This window comes from Vespa crabro, chromosome 7, assembly GCF_910589235.1.
Source record: "Vespa crabro chromosome 7, iyVesCrab1.2, whole genome shotgun sequence".
NCBI lineage: Eukaryota > Metazoa > Arthropoda > Insecta > Hymenoptera > Vespidae > Vespa > Vespa crabro.
The window spans coordinates 2,757,919-2,774,262 of NC_060961.1; the positions used below are offsets into that span (position 1 = coordinate 2,757,919).

Consider the following 16,344-nt stretch of genomic DNA (forward strand, 5'->3'; position numbering starts at 1 on the left):
AGGGAGAGAGAGAGAGAGAGAAAGAGAGGGGGTATCCATTACTTAGTCGCAAGAGATTACGGCGAGAAACTGCTGTTTGAGAATAACGTCGGCTTCTCGTATGCTCTCTCGTTGATTCAGTCACTATAGGTGTATAGATACATCATATATATATATTACACATGAAATATATGCATATGATTTATGATACATAGTATATTATAATATAAAATATATAAGATATATCATAGATATATATATATATATTTTTAATATACGATGCATTTTAATGTACGAAGTATTATTAAAAAATTTGTTTATAACATTCATTGTGTTTCATAGCACATTCGCAAGTTGGTTTTCGTAGCTCCGTTCGTTCTCGTAAGCAGAAACGTTCGTCGGTAAATAGTATATCGCGACAATGAAACGAGTACATAGCGGTACGTCGAGTACAGCGATGTAAACAAAGGTATGTAAACAGGTCGGATACAATGAATACCAGAGAATCGATCCTGTTGATTATTTTACTTCATTTGCTGGCAGCGTTCTTCTCTCTTTCTCTCTCTCTTTCTCTCTCTCTCTCTCTTCCTGCCTATTTTTCTCTTTCACTCTCTTTTAATCTCTTCATCACCAATTTCATGATTTTTCCTACCTCTATAGCATAGAGATAATCAAATCAAGGACATTTGTTAACATTAAAATACAATGTAATGCGAATGTCGCTCAATTTTGAAAAAGACATTGATAAATATACATATATATTTTGACAAAGCTATTGTTATTTATGCGTGAGCATGTATAATAATATTTAAAGATAAAAAATAAAAAATATTGTAAAGTTGAGAAGTTTTTGCAATTTACAATGGTGTCTGTATCTTTTCAACCACAAGTGAAGTTTCACTTCTAGAGTAACGACGCGAAACCAAATTAAATCCTTAGGGCTTGAATTTAACGGTGCATACGAAAGGCTCGTATCCACGCACAAAGCCAAAGAAGAGAAAGGGAAAGAGAGAGAGAGAGAGACACGCGTGTGAAACACATTCGCAAGGCTGTTTCGTAAGGCGAACGATTCGCTTTGCCAAAGCATTTGAATGAACATTGTCCTGTCGTCTGCGGCACAATGAAATTAATTCCTCTGGGTTTTGGTGCGCGACTAACGAGTTTATACCGAGACTCTTTAGAAGAACGGAATACTTTTACCTTTAAAAGGGCTTGTCATGTACCACGTCGTGCTCCTTCTACGTTTAGTCTCAGGGCAACAAGTTCAATTCTTCATTCAATCCATAGAATGTTGCAACTTGAAATTTGCTTCGAGTAAGTTTCGAAACACGTTTGAAACAAGGACAATAGCTATGAGTGGTATAATTCTTTATTTCATATATATATATATATATATCCGATATTGCGTTAGAAATATCTGGATAAACGATTGAAAAAGAAGTTAAAAAAAAAAAAAAGGAAAAAAGAAAGAAATAAAGTAAATAAATAAAAAGGGAAAGAAAAAAAGATATTTTCCATTCTTATCAAACTTAACGGGATTCGAGGAGTCATGGAATCGCGTTCGAAGATCGCGCTAGCTAGCGTTGAAAACGAAAATTTATTAGATATACCGTGAGCCAATAAATCTGACGTGTCATGCGTGGAACCATGGGCTTCGATCTCATCGCATGTAGAAGCTCGAGCACGGTATTTCGCGGGGATCCTCCCCTTGTCCTGCGATAGTCGATGATGGAGAACGAGGGTGAGACGGTCCGGCAGAAAAAATAGGGGAATACGAAAAAAGAGAAAGAGAAAGAGAAAGAAAGGCTGAGAAAAAAGTAAAGAAAAATTCAGGAATGTACTTGAGGGTAGTTTCAAGGTAAAGAAGAAGGAAAAAAAAAAGAAGAAAGGATGAAAGAACGTGTTGAAAAAAAAAAAAAAAGAAAAAATAAAAGAAACGAATGAAACGTGTATCGTATATGTATATCTGACGTTTGTCAGAGTATATTTTTATTATATATTGTATACAGGGTGGAGATCGTTTAAATGGAAATATTCAAACATTCTTCAGGGAGATTTGGAAAGTTCCCTAGAAAGAGATAAATTTTAAAAGGAAATATTTTTCTATATCTTTAAATGTAATAATTTTTCAGATATTTTCATTGAAATGACATTTATCTTATCTGTCTATCTTATCAGGAAACCATCGTGAAACGCGAAACTTTTGTTTCTTGTTATGAATGTAATGTAGATACATATCTTTTACCCGAAGATAGTTTAAAATTCAGAGTCAAACAAAAGTGATGAAAAATACAGTGCCAATAAAGAATATATCTAACGGGGAATATCTATCTATGGTTGTTCCATTTTTTTTTTTTCAGATTAAAAACGTATTCACCGTCGAGACAAATAACACTAAGGTAAATTCGAATAGATGTTTGCGAACTGGCACATGACTCCATAATAAAAGGCACTATGAAAAGTCAGAATTTATTTATTCAAATGGAGAAGTAGAACGGCAACATTTTAAAATCCGTCTATTTTACATTGCTCTTTCTTCGTAATAACTTATCGCGTTCTTTAATTAGATTCTAAAGCTCTAGCGAACGTAAATTGCTTTTCTCTCAGTGTATTTACTTTTTCCACGAAAGATGTAACAACGAGTCATTTCGATATAAATGATTTTTTGTCGATTCATATTTAATTTCTTTTAATAAAAGAAAATCTCGATTATCGCCAACGTCGAATATACGTCGTAAAGAAAAATTATTATAAGATTAAGTCCTTTTGTTCAGTCAAAATATTGTAAATAAGAAATACAATAATATGGGAAAGAAGGGATAGTGAATTAAAGAGAGATGCGAAGATTTAGAAATATAAAAGACCGAAGTTTCTTTTGAGAAAGAGGATCATTCCAATAGGTTTGTTTCGTTTAAATATCGTAATGGTGCTGACATTGGTATCATTACTTTATCATTGAACAGACAGTCAACATCACTGGCGTATATCAAGTAGGAACGTAAACGTGGCTGCGTTCAATCGTCTTTCAACAGGAAAGCGTGCTTCACTGTCTTCTGTCTCAAGAGAAAACGTCGAATGGATTCTCCATTGCTATCTTGGCCCCAGGGGACCAAGGTATAGAGTTTCTTAATCTCTTTTTATTGCTTGTAACTGACTGCGACTCTCGACCGTGCTTCGAAAACTAAATGCGTCCTTTTACACGATCATACCTTCTATTTCGAGTTTATCCTTCTCTATTTCAATTCTATCTTTTGTTTTTCACGTTTCGATCACGTAGATTCCACAAAATTGTTAAATAACGTGAGGTTTTTTTTTTTCCTTTTTCTTTCTCTTAATAGTTTATTTCTTCGTCGCGAATGAACTTTACATTAATCATATCGTTTTTCAATATCGGAGAAATTATCAAAATAATATTGTATATATAATAGAGTTTATTGATATTATCTATTAGTACCATTAGATATTATCTATTAGTACCATTAGATAGAGAAGTTTATAATATATTATCTATCGGATTACAATCAATTTTAATCTAATTGATTTGATATAGGTATACATCTCTATATGTTTTTAGTTATTATTATATATTACATTTTATAATTAGGATGGAAATGTAAAACAATTATAGTTAACAAATATATCTGAATGAAATCTGACTGATTAATGATAAACCATTATGATAATTAATTTTAATATGAATTGATACAATAAAACGAATACCTTCTTAATAAAAGTAAAATTAATCGTTTTCGTCTGGTCGCATTATTATACGATAATATCTGTGCGGACTTAATTTTGAGAAGATGACGGATCCCTCTATGCGTCTCTTGTGCTGGCTAACTAGAAAGAAATATTTTGAATTTTATTTTCACTCTAATAGTCACCGACAGAAACTAGAATACTTTCGCGTCTCTAAATTAGCTCCAACTTTTTGGCCCGGTCGCATTAACTTTCCTACAACACGAACGCTTATGAATATATACACTCATGTTAGATACGCGTATTAGTATGTTTGTATGCGTGTTCACGATGCGGCTCACAGGGGAAAAGAGATAAGATTGATGAGAAGTAACCCTAATGCGCTAATCTAATTCATAAGCTTGTATGCGCTACGCTACGGGCGAGATTCATTTAAGCTAAAATGAGAATGCTGAGAACAGTGGAGGATACTCATACATATGTGTTAATGTTCTGCTCGTACGTGGAGCATCAAGGTTCATTATTCTCATCTGTATTGTCATGAAAAAACGAGAATATGACAATTGAAAAATATGTTATTATATTGTGAGTCCTAAGTGATCTTAGATCTGACTTTTTAAATGTATAAAATATCTTCGTCATAAATCCTTTGAAGCTATAAATATTTTACAGGTCCCTATGAATATTTCTTTTTCAAAAATTATATAAGACGAATATCATTTGCAAATCTATTCAGTTTACTTATCATAAGATTTTTCTTTGTATTTCTATTTATATTGCATACAATTTTTTAAATATTATAACTTTATATAATTATACAATTTTTTTCAACATTGCCTTATCCTTTTCTCTCTCTTTCTCTCTCTTTCTTTCTTTCTCTTTCTCTCTCTCTCTCTCTCTCTCTCTCTCTCTTTTTCTCTCTTTTTTCATCTTCTTCGTATTTTTTTCTTTATATTCCGTTAGAAAGTTTTCATTAATTAGGTCAACATCGATCGATGTAATGAGAAAAGTTGCAGAGAAGTGGAGTGCTTTCCTATGGGTACCGTTGTCGGTGACGTACTCTTCTTCCTTCTTCCTTCTAGTAATTCTCCACTCCAAAAAATCACTGGTTCAATCAAATTCTAATTGGGTCTTACTATAAGATATTTTATGTTCTAGAATTAACTTCCTAAAATCTCTATTTTGTATAATGCTTGTTACGGCAGGATAAAAAGATACGAAAAATTTGTTAATAAGTAAATATGTTGTAAATAATATCAATGAACTTAAAATTCTTTGGTAATGAAAATATCACGAATTAATGCAAGGAAACGTCTCCGTCCGGTGTGTCCATGGACGCAACGTATAATTACAAGAATCAACGGCACGCTTGTCGGAGAAGACATGAGAGAACTAGATGGTTAGAAGGGTTGGAAATGGGGATAGGAGGGAATTGTATGGTAAGGAGAAAAGCGGGCCGGACGCCGAGCACGTTTTAATTGCGTAACGAGTCTTTCTAATTGCCGTGTAATTTTAATTTGTAACAAGGGGGAACGATCGTTACGCCGGTAGAGTTTAGACGAGGAGGACCATAATGAGGAGGCAGAAAAGGGAAAAACAATGTCGGAGACAACTAAGAAAGAAAAGAGACAGTACCCTTTTTCTATGAAATATGAAAAAAATGAGAAAGAGGTAGAAACAGAGAGATGTGTGAAAAGACGTGCAGAAAGAAAAGAAGACACGGAAGAAAGAAAGGAAGACATAGAAAACAAGATAGATACAGAGAGAAAGAAAGAAAGAGAGCAAGAGAGAAAGAGAGAGAGAGAGAGAGAGAGAGAGAGAGAGAGAGAAAGGGGGAGAGAGAGAGAGAGGAAGTTAGAGAGGTTGGCTTCGGTGTGTTTTTACGGCAAAATCCATGTTGCTTTTTTTGTTTCCATCTTTTCCACCTCCACCGACAAGTTCTCTTCCTCTTTTCTCCTCATCTTTTTCTTCTTCTGCCTGCAAAAGAATCTCTCGTTGCATCCTCGTGAAAGCTTCCTCCTCGGATAAAGACGTTTCTACCTTTATACGACACGTGGAAAACTGCCGTAGAGACGACTCGCATGCATCGCGACGACAACGAGTTCTCGAAGAAAAGAAACTCGGGACTTTGGGCTCTGTGAGCGAGCGTTAAACTACAAGATCCTACCTAGCCCCATATCAGACTCCTCTCACCGTGTAAACGTATTTTACGAAACCACCACTTCCTTTATATATGTATATATATATATGTAAGTATCTACTACTCTATACGAATGCAACGAACGTTCTCGTAAAAGTAACGAGGGTTGTTCTTTTTCTTTTTTCTCCTTTTTTTCTTCTTTCTCTTTTTCTTTTTCTTCTTCTTCTTCTTCTTCTTTTTTCTTTCTTTCTTTTTTTTTTCTTTTTTTTTTTTTTTCTTTTCGAAAGAGAACAAACATTCTCGAAAATATATTTGATTTTCTTTGATTCAGATATTTTCTTTAGATCTTGGATCAGATCGTTTGATTTAATTTTAAATTGGTAGCAATTAATGAATCTAAATCGTTTTTCGATAACGTTAAGTGGTACATATGTACAGATATTTTTTTCCATCTATTTTCCTCCATTATAAATGATATATCTCACTTATCGATCAGCTCTTAATTTATGACTTCATAACCGATATATTGTAGAAAATAATATTTTTACGAAATTTAAACGAAAGGTATATATGATCTGTAAGAATTGTGCACGCACATCATATCGATACCGATATAACTAAAAGTAATACTCGATCGAATTTCTATTTCGGTCCGGTAAGTTTTCATAGTCGATCAATTTTTACCGCGAAGCGAAAAAAGAAATCTGTGGGTGAGACGAACGAAGAAACGGTAGACGTACCGCGAATCGCGAACTAACGGAAGAATTTCAATCTTTCTTTTTCTCTCTTACCCTCTCTCTGTCTCTCTCTCTCTCTCTCTTTCTTTCGGTTTCGTACACATCTCTTTTCCTTCGTCTATCATATTTTCGGAATTCATTCTAGCGTGAAGCAGTGATACCGACCAATGGAGCACGATCAGGAGAGAGAGGGAGAGAGAGAGAGAGAGAGAGAGAGAGAGAGAGAGAGAAAGTAAGGATAGACGGTGAACTGGTATAAAAGATAGACTAACTTGACATTCCTTTTCCTCTTCGTCATATTCTCAAACGTTTTCCAGCTGCGCCATTTGGTAGGTTTATTCCCGTAGTCTTTTTGAAAATGATTCTATTGAATACTATGATTTTTTTTTTTTTATATTTCTGTTTTAATCTTTATTAATATTTCTTAGTATGTAAAAGAAAAAAAAAAAAAAATATCTGATTCGGTCTGATTACGTTTAGTCTGTTCCTTTCTTTTTAATGCAATTAATTGAAATTAGGAAAAATCGCTTTTCTCTTGATTTTCTCTCTGTTGTAGTTTCTATTTTCATTCTTTATCTTTTTATTTGTCTGTTTTTCTCTTTCTCTCTCTCTCTCTCTCTCTCTCTCTCTCTCTTTCTCTCTTTACATTTACCCCTTTCTCTGTTGTTCGATCGAACTATATCCAAGCACTACGCTGTTTCATTTTCAATTTTCCAGTTTTTAATACAGTCATCGTGACCATTTTTCAATTCCGTTGCCGTCGATATTCCTGCAAGAATGACCCTGCTCGTAAATAGCCTACTTATATCTTGCTGTACAAATGGTTATTACCATAATTCGCAACGGTAATCTCTACTTCTTTCATTTCTACCAATGTCATTTATTTTCAAGTTAATAAATTGTTTCGACCTCGATGAAAGAGAAATTCTCTTCGTTTTAAATCGTTATCTTATTACGGTTTTGTAGTAATAGCAATTATCGATTGAGAGAATATTTTTGCCTGTTCAATATTGATTTTTACGAGATCGTCGGAAAATTAGCAAGAGCTAGTATCGGAAAGTTCACGTATTTTTTCTTTTTTTTTTTTCTTTTTTTTTTTTTTTTTTCTTTCTTTCTTTCAATCAACGATAAAAATACAAGAATCGTTTAACGTAACGTTCGCGTTGAAATAGAAACCACTTTGTTGTTGAGTTAGTTGAAAATAAAATCGTTGTAAACACAACTATTGAAAATAAATGGCAATACGGCGAATAATGTTTTCTTTCGTTCGATCGTTTTGAAGAAACGATTGTAGGCATTTACCTGATACCATCAATTCAATTGTATGTTAGGCATGAAAATTGATACAAAAGTGATATTATTCCTCGCGTAAAATCATTTACGGGATAGAAATGTCATTGTTAGATGAGACATTGTGTTCCAACGTAAAAAAGTTCGATAACGTTAGACGGACGAATAAATTGAAATGTGTCATTCTCACGAAATAAATCTTATGTGCTTGTCGCGTAGGAATAAACGTCTACGCGTCTTCTACGTAAAAGCTCTTTTTATTGGAATCAAATATTTTATATTCCATCTTTGTACTTCGCACGCTTCCATTATCTTCACGGTTCACCCGTCGAATTGAAAATTCTAAGGAGATAATGTTCAACGATTTTCACGTTAAAAAATACAAACGTATGCATTAGATGCTCGAAAGTTGTTATAATAAGTTGTTATTTTATTATTTTATTTTTAAAAATATAGCGAGGATAATAGTTGTAATAAAAAAGAAAAAGAAGAAAAAAAAAGAAAGAAAAAGAACAAAGAACGAATAAAAAAGAATATCTAAGTAAAATTAAATCTGTTATATAAAAAGGAACAAGGTTATTCTGAAAAGATAGAAGAAAAAAAGAAAAAGAAAAAAGAAAAAGAAGGAAAAGAAAAAATTAAAAGCATATATAAAATATAATTTTCTTTCGTATAAAAGAAAGATAAAAAGAAAAGAAAAAAAAAAAAAAAACAAAAAAACAAAAACGAAAAAATTGATCTCTCATCACTTAAACAATAAGATAACAAAGATTCGCGTTTTATTATCAGAAGATCATCGATTTTATTTCATCAAAAAGTTTGTATGCTTCGCCAATGTGATAATGCGAAGAGAGAGAAGGTATTGCCAACAGCGTGAAGAACGCATTAGTCTGTCAATTAACGCGTAATAAATGCAAAGTTATGGATCGTGTAATTAGTTGGATAGAAGTTAAAGCGAGTCGCTCTAATCAAAGCCTTTCGTTGGCTATCGTGTACGAGCCTTGCGGTAGAGTTTGTCCTATGTTACGGAATATATTAATTCCTACGCTCTATTTGTTTCATGTTTAAAATTCAAAACTCCCGCGTGATACAATACCCGTTCGTGTAGTAGTAAATACGTACATATGTATAATCATTATATAGCAGAGACGGTATATATTGATCATACGCGTTGTGTTTAAAATTTTTCATTTTCAAATAAGAATTTAATTAACAATGTAATGAATTTGAAGGGATAAATAATTTTCTTTCTTTTCAAAAGAAAAAAAAAAAAAAAAAAAAAAAGAAAAACAAAAGAAAAAGAAGAAAAAATAAGAAAAAGAAGAAAGAAAAAAGAAAGAAAAGCATTGCATGGGTTAATTCTAACAAATTCTGAAAAATATCTCATTCTGATTTTTTCAAAGGTTCGCATCGCTATCAACATTAATACATTCGTTATTATTAATTCTATAGCTCCTTTCGCCAACTCACATTCGCCTTCTACGTTCGTCCACGTCAATCTAATGCGTTGACGTAATTGAGGATTGCTCGGGACGCATGTAATTAACTAAATATATATGTAGGATCGTTCCCTTTCGTAGTATTATAACCTTGCGATATACACGCAACATCGATATCTATGCTATTTTCCATAACACGGGAGAAAGGTCTCTACGATAAGTCGCTTAATTTCGTTATGAGCCTTTAAAGTGCACTACGATTTACATCCGCTCGTGTTTAGATTGCATACGTTCCACGATATCGAGTTCAGGAAATTACACGATATGTCATATCAAAACTTTGTTTTACTATCTGCCGTTTGAAAGTTACTTTCAAAAGGCTTAGTTAGATCGAAACTATTCATCGTGTTTACGCATTTCAAAGATAAATATTCTTTATAGAAGGTTTGCATTTTAACTTATGGTTTATAACGATATGTATATACATATATATATATATATATATATATATATATATATATATATATGTACGTATTTATTTTAAATGTTATTTTATTTTACTTTTATAAATTTAAGCTTACGCTAAGTTTCTATCACATAATTCAACAATATACTATATGTAATAGTTTCGATGATCTAGTTAAGTTGTGAGTACGTTGGTTAGCTAGAAATAGATACACGAAGACACACACACAGTCATATATATATATATATATATATATATATATATATACAGATATAAAATTGGAAGATATCTATGCCAAAGTTTTTCTTTCATCTCCCAATTATTGGAGGTCGACTGGTAACAAGCTCGTTTGCTTGTAGTAGAACATAAACTAAGGTAGTGCGGAGAAGCTAAGTGACAAGTTGTTGGAGACGCGTCTCTACTTCATATTGAACTCCGTATCAAATTACCGTCCACGAAGGGAAAGGACATCGATACTTTGTTCTATCGGATGCACTAGGAACACTCTCATTTTCCTTCCTTCCCTCGAATTTACTTTCACCATTTTACAAACTAACTTTTTTCAGACATTTCCTGTAGTCGTAATAAATATTATAGTTCTTCTTTTTTTTTTTGTTTTGTTTTTTTTTTCTTTCTTTCTTTCTTTGTTTACTTCATCAATAACATGCGCAAATTTAATTAATATAATTAGAAGAGATGCCACATTATTCTTGAATTCCATTAACGTTGAATGTTACAAGAGTCGAGCTATTCATAACGCTGTACATACGTCAGTCTCAGTTTAATACGTACGTCGTTTATGTTAAATTTGGATAGCCGTCAAACAGTGAAACGCATGCGCGAATGTGTACGAACTCTCTCATCCCACATTCTCAGTTAATAATACCGTGTCGACCTTTCGGCGACGTTTACGTTCGAGAAAGCGTGAATCGAATTAACGAAGTAGGTAGATAGATAAGGTAGGTACTTACAAACATGTTGTACAATTTCGTCTTGTTATGTTGTTATATCTTCGTTTCGTAGTTAATTAGTATTGCGAAAAGATTCTTTGATCAGAAACAAAGAGTCATAACCGGAGAGAGAGAGAGAAAGAGAGAGAGAGAGAAAGAGAGAGAGAGAGAGAGAGAGAGATAAAGATAAGGATAAAGACAGATAAAAAAGATAAAAAGAATATCGCAGAACAGTGAATAAAAAAGGGAAAACGCAGACGAAGAAAACGATGGTAGTTCACTTGAAAAAAAGTTTAAATGCCCTAATTGGCGATGTCTAGCGTGAGGAAGAACTCAGTAGTAGGAGCAGCGTGTTGTGTTCACGAAGAACTGCGGCGCGGTCGACTCGCGGTACGCCCGTACATTTTCCACTGCCATTCATAACCTTTTAACGCGATTAAGCACCCTCGCTTACCGTCGGGCTAAAGAGCACAAATGAGCTCGTGCGCTTTGCTTCCCTTCATACTTCCTTCCTATCTTCCCCCACTTTTTCCACGTATTTTTGTTCGAAGGGATTAGAATTTAGTTGGGGAATGGAGGTGGTTGGACTTTTCAAGATTAAAGGGGTACTTTTCGTTGTCCAAACATGTCTGGATTAATTCCCTGTAATGCGATTTAACTATTCGTTTAGTTGATTATTATTTTCTTTATCTTTTATTTCATTTCCTTGCAGCATAATTTTAATTGATACATTGATAAATATATTCGTATCGATATATTAATATTTATCTAATATAAATTATATTATACGTTTCTCTATATATAACTTTTGTTTAAACGTGAAAAATAGAAATTAAATTAGAGAGAGAGGGAGAGAGAGAGGGAGAGAGAGAGAGAGAGAGAGAGAGAGAGCGGGAGAGAATTAATATTATGTGAAAGATCATTTTTCAAACTTACTGTTTGAAAATTTGACATCTTCCTTTTGATCTTAGCTCTATTTGTTTACTAGATTTTATCATTTATGTATGTCTAAATGTCTACATTGAATATTTACCGACATTTTCTTCGTGTTAAAACCCAATGATTTATTCATTCGCGTAATTAGCAGATAAAGCGAACGGTCCGTACGGAATCTGCTCTTCGTATCCGCGTAGGAAAGTTGGAGAAACTATCGTTGGCGAACTAACAAATCATGCGATTCGAGTGGTCGATGAAATATATTGCCGAGGAAAGTTTATCGGTTCGTTCTATACGCCGATAATAATAGTCGTCCTCTCTAACAGCTCTTTGCCATCATTCTCCCCTCTGCCTCCGTTTAACTTAACTCTCAACTCCTGGAATTTAGCGGATTTCGTGGTGTTCTCTTCTACGCAGAGATATCTCAGAGCACGCGCGGAAGACGTTTAAAGGATCGCCGTGGGCGTGCACAGAGAACGGACGATATTTTCTTCTGGGAAGCTTGTATGTAGAGCTTCTACGTGCTCGGAACACTTTATTGCGATATGTCTCGAACGACTTTTATGTAATGTATGTATGTAGTTGGATGACCAACCTCTCGATACGAATTTTACCGGAATTTTCTTCAATATTCCAAGATAGAAATACTGTGTCAGCGAACTTTTGACGTGTTTTTTCATCGTCGGGTTCACGCTGCCTGAAAAACTTTGAAATCTTTCCTTATTGAACTTTCAAATATGATTTTGGGAAGATAAAAATGATTCGAACAATATTAAAATTTTAATTTATTATAAAACTTACTAATTTGAAAATTTCTATTAACGATAAAGTAAAGAGGAATTACAAGATATATGAGAGAAGAAGGATAAGAAACGTTGGAAATAAATGATTCCAGATATATGGACATTTCAATAACAAAGGAATAGATAAGTGTACATTGATAATAATAATACTAAAGTTTCGTTTCGTGATGAGAAAACAGAAACAGTTCAGAAAGAGTTCAAAGAAGAGAAGGTTGAGCGAGAGATTGAACGAACTCGAAGGGTGAACCTAGCCTGCTCATTATAACGATGTTACTTTTACGTAAACGTATATAAACAGTCGTGAAAGGTAGGAAAGATAACGAGGTGTTTTCTACGTAAAGTAAGACAGCAACTTTGCTGACGAGCTCTTGCACCATTAGATTATCATATTCTCGTGATAAAGAATATCAATATATCGATGATACCTCGTGTAGAAACCAAGCTAACGAACGTGGACTTACGCATATAAATATACTATAGGTAAATATATTTCTATATATACATAAATAACAGCCTTATGATCTCTTTGATAGCAACGTTTGTTAACTTTATGAAAAAAAAAAAAAAAGAAAAAAAGAAAAGAAAAAAGAAAAAAGAAGAAGAAAAAAAAAGAGAACTTTTTCAAGAAAACTTGATCGTCTTTTAATTTCTTTGCGAATTTAATAATAAAGTTATCATTATTGGAATTGCTTCGGTTCAATTATATAAGCTATATATCTCGTTATAAATAACGATGTAATAAAGGTATATCTGAAATACGTGTCGTGATCACGTAAAAGACCCTTTCAATAGGATATGAGCCGTTTGACATCAGCTAAACTGTTGATCGGCCATCGAAACATCGTATTCGTATCGACGGTATCCTCTTATATCGTCCGTAAGCGTAAACGTAGATGTATACGATATCCTACGTGTATCGATACGATGACAACGATTCCTTTTTGTAACTACATATCTACTTCACACTTACATCTTTTATCGAAGGGTATCATCGTCGTACTTTCTCATAGCGAGAATGGAAGTACACGTGAAAGTGGATGATTCATGTGACGTGGTGAAAGGAAACGGTGAATGTCCCTGGATAGGATCTGACCTCCGACCGTTACAGAAATTACATTCTTTACGAGTTTCTACTGTAGTATCGTCTTTCAACCCTTTAGAAAAATTATATACTTGATTTTCTTGGTTGATTTCATTGGGGAACTTTTTATTTTTTCTTCATGCTCACAATCGATCATAATATTATTATGAACGTTAATATAATATTTTGTATAAAAACTTTTATATAGAAAAATGATATTTAAAAAGATCAATTTGTCCCTGTACCTTTATCTCTTTTCTTTTATTTTCTTTTTTTTTTTTTTTTTTTTTTTTTTTTTTTTTTTTTTTTAATCAAGTTTATCATATATACATACATTACACACCTCTTACTTTTTTACTTTAATTTCGATCTCATTTTTCTAGAGTCCTTTCGATAAAAGCAAAACCAGTAACCCATCGAAGTAGAGTGGTACTCTATAAGTGGAACTTCGATCGTTAGTATTGAAAACAGGAAAACTTAGGTGGGTACTCGAAAGAAACTGCAATGACAATGGTATCGGTTAACTTTTGGGGCGTGATAGGGAGTAAGGTAGAGGAGGATTCTTGAGAGGAGGACTTTACTATTATCTCTTCGCTTCTCGTTATTTTATATAACGAACCGTTCTCTCTTCTCTCTCTCTGTCGCTCTCTCTCTCTCTCTCTCTCGCTCTTTCTCTCTCCCTTTCTCCCTCTGTCTATCTCTCTCTTTCTCCGCCTCTTTATCGTCGAATTTGATCGACGAAATAATTTTCCGTCGGAGCCTCGGCTCGTTTACGATCTAATAAAGTATCTAATAAACGTCTAATCTTGTTATATCGTCACGATTCTTCGGTTAACCGGCTGCCTTCGACGGTATCGATCCATTTTACACTTTCACACCAACATACATACATATACGAGAAGTCTCGTAGTTGGTTTAAGGTTGATATACAGGGTGAAGCAAAAGCTTTGTAAACTTAAAATATTTCCATTATTTATTATAATATTCGAGATCAAATGTAATTGTAAAATACAATGGTTTACAGAAGATATTCGAATCGTTGATCGTTTTTATCGATGCTAAGTTATAATCTTTTTAATTGCTGAGTCATGAGCATATCCTATCACTATACTTATCCAGTATATGATGCAGTAATTCGTTGTCTTGTATTTCCCAATGTAATCGGTATTTATTGACAGACAATATTTTAGAGTACTCCCTAGAGAAAGAAATATAATAATGGCGTTAGATCTAGAAAATGAATTGTCCATTAAAACTAGTCCTTCGAGTTCTATCCTATAGTTTTGGATAAAATTCTTTGAGTGAGTCTTCATATTGATTATTACGGTATTATTTCTCTAAGTGATCAGTTAATATCGACTACCGATATTCCATGCAATATCGTAAATTGCTGTAATATTTACGTTGTTGCATCTAATGTATTATTAGAATCTAAAGTAACCTTATGACAAGAGTTATATAAAAGTAAACATCTGATAGAATAAATTCATTGATAAAATTGCAATTCCACAATTCGAAGATAATAATCATTATTATTTTGATCTTCAGTGATATTGAATGATCCTTAATTTTCCTTAATTGTCCTTAAATCGGTATAATAGTTATTATCATACAGCAATAAGAAGAAATATAGCATCACACAAAAAAAAAAAAAAAAAAAAAGACCATGAAATCTATTCTATTTTTTACAAATAATGGAAATATTTCAAACGAAGTTTTTGGCCTACCCTATATAGATCGCGTAAATTCTCCGTTCATTTACTAAAAAAGGAATGCATTAAGTCGTTAAAATAGTTCTATAACATGGTTCAATAAAAATAAACTTTTTCCTTCATCATGAAAGTTACGGGTCAATCGTATTTAATAGTTCATAGTGGTTCAAAATACAAACTTTTTCGTGAATTACGTCTATTTTATTTCATGTTTAAATACGATCGCTGGACCGAAAGGTAGATTGAGAAAATTTAATTGAAATATAAACAAAAATTCTACGTTTAAGAATAATATTTATTTCATTGGCTAAAGAAAATAAAGAAAAAACAGATTGATTTATCATATAAATATAATTTTATTTATGATTAAGATTTGGACATTTTTTCGCCAAATGATATTAGTCCATTTCATGATATAAAAATTCACAATTGAACAATGCTAATTTAATCGAAACAAACATAGCTTGGATTAGAAATGTTTCGAAATTTCTTATTCTTTTTATTCTACAATCTCGTAGAATCGCTTTCTGCATAGGAGGAAGAATTTCATGGTAGGAATGAAATGGGACTTTTTCCTTGTATTCGAAACGCAGTAAGAAATAGCAATTCGCATAGTGCCGAGTCATCGAGCTCGCATGAGTTCGCTTACTATCCTAGAATGGAAACAAGAATAGTCAAGAAGGAAAGGATTGGGGGTGGGAGGGGGGGCTTAGGCGATTCTTGAATACGCGTGTAGCTCGAAGTTCAGAGTCTTTCGCGAAATTAGAAGCTAGATGGTGAGAAGGTGTGGACATAGTCGAGTCGTTCGTTTTACTCGGAAAATTCCGGACACTTTGACCTCATGCCGGGCTTCGCAGCTCGTTTTGATAGTACGTGGCCTCGAAATTCAGAAAATACGTGACCGACAAACGTAATTTCGTTGTATGCATGTATATATTGTTACATATCTTTTATTATGAAAGATTATTTATAAGAATGATTAATACTATAATAATAATGATGGTGTTATGAACAAAAAAAAAAAAAACAAAATATTTTAATTATTAATTAAAGTTATAATAATTTCTAGCTCTTTGTATTTCAATAATTCTATTAAAATTTTTATTCTTATA

At 33.0% G+C, this 16,344-nt stretch overlaps 1 long non-coding RNA gene across 1 annotated transcript in view; it reads left to right on the forward strand.

Moving 5' to 3' along the window:
* The first annotated feature begins 10,565 nt into the window (after positions 1-10,565).
* LOC124425372 overlaps positions 10,566-16,344 on the forward strand; it is a 68,207-nt gene continuing 62,428 nt past the window's right edge. Inside the window, exon 1 of the long non-coding RNA XR_006942487.1 lies at positions 10,566-10,709. This is a non-coding gene — a long non-coding RNA (uncharacterized LOC124425372). The remainder of the gene's footprint in view (positions 10,710-16,344) is intronic.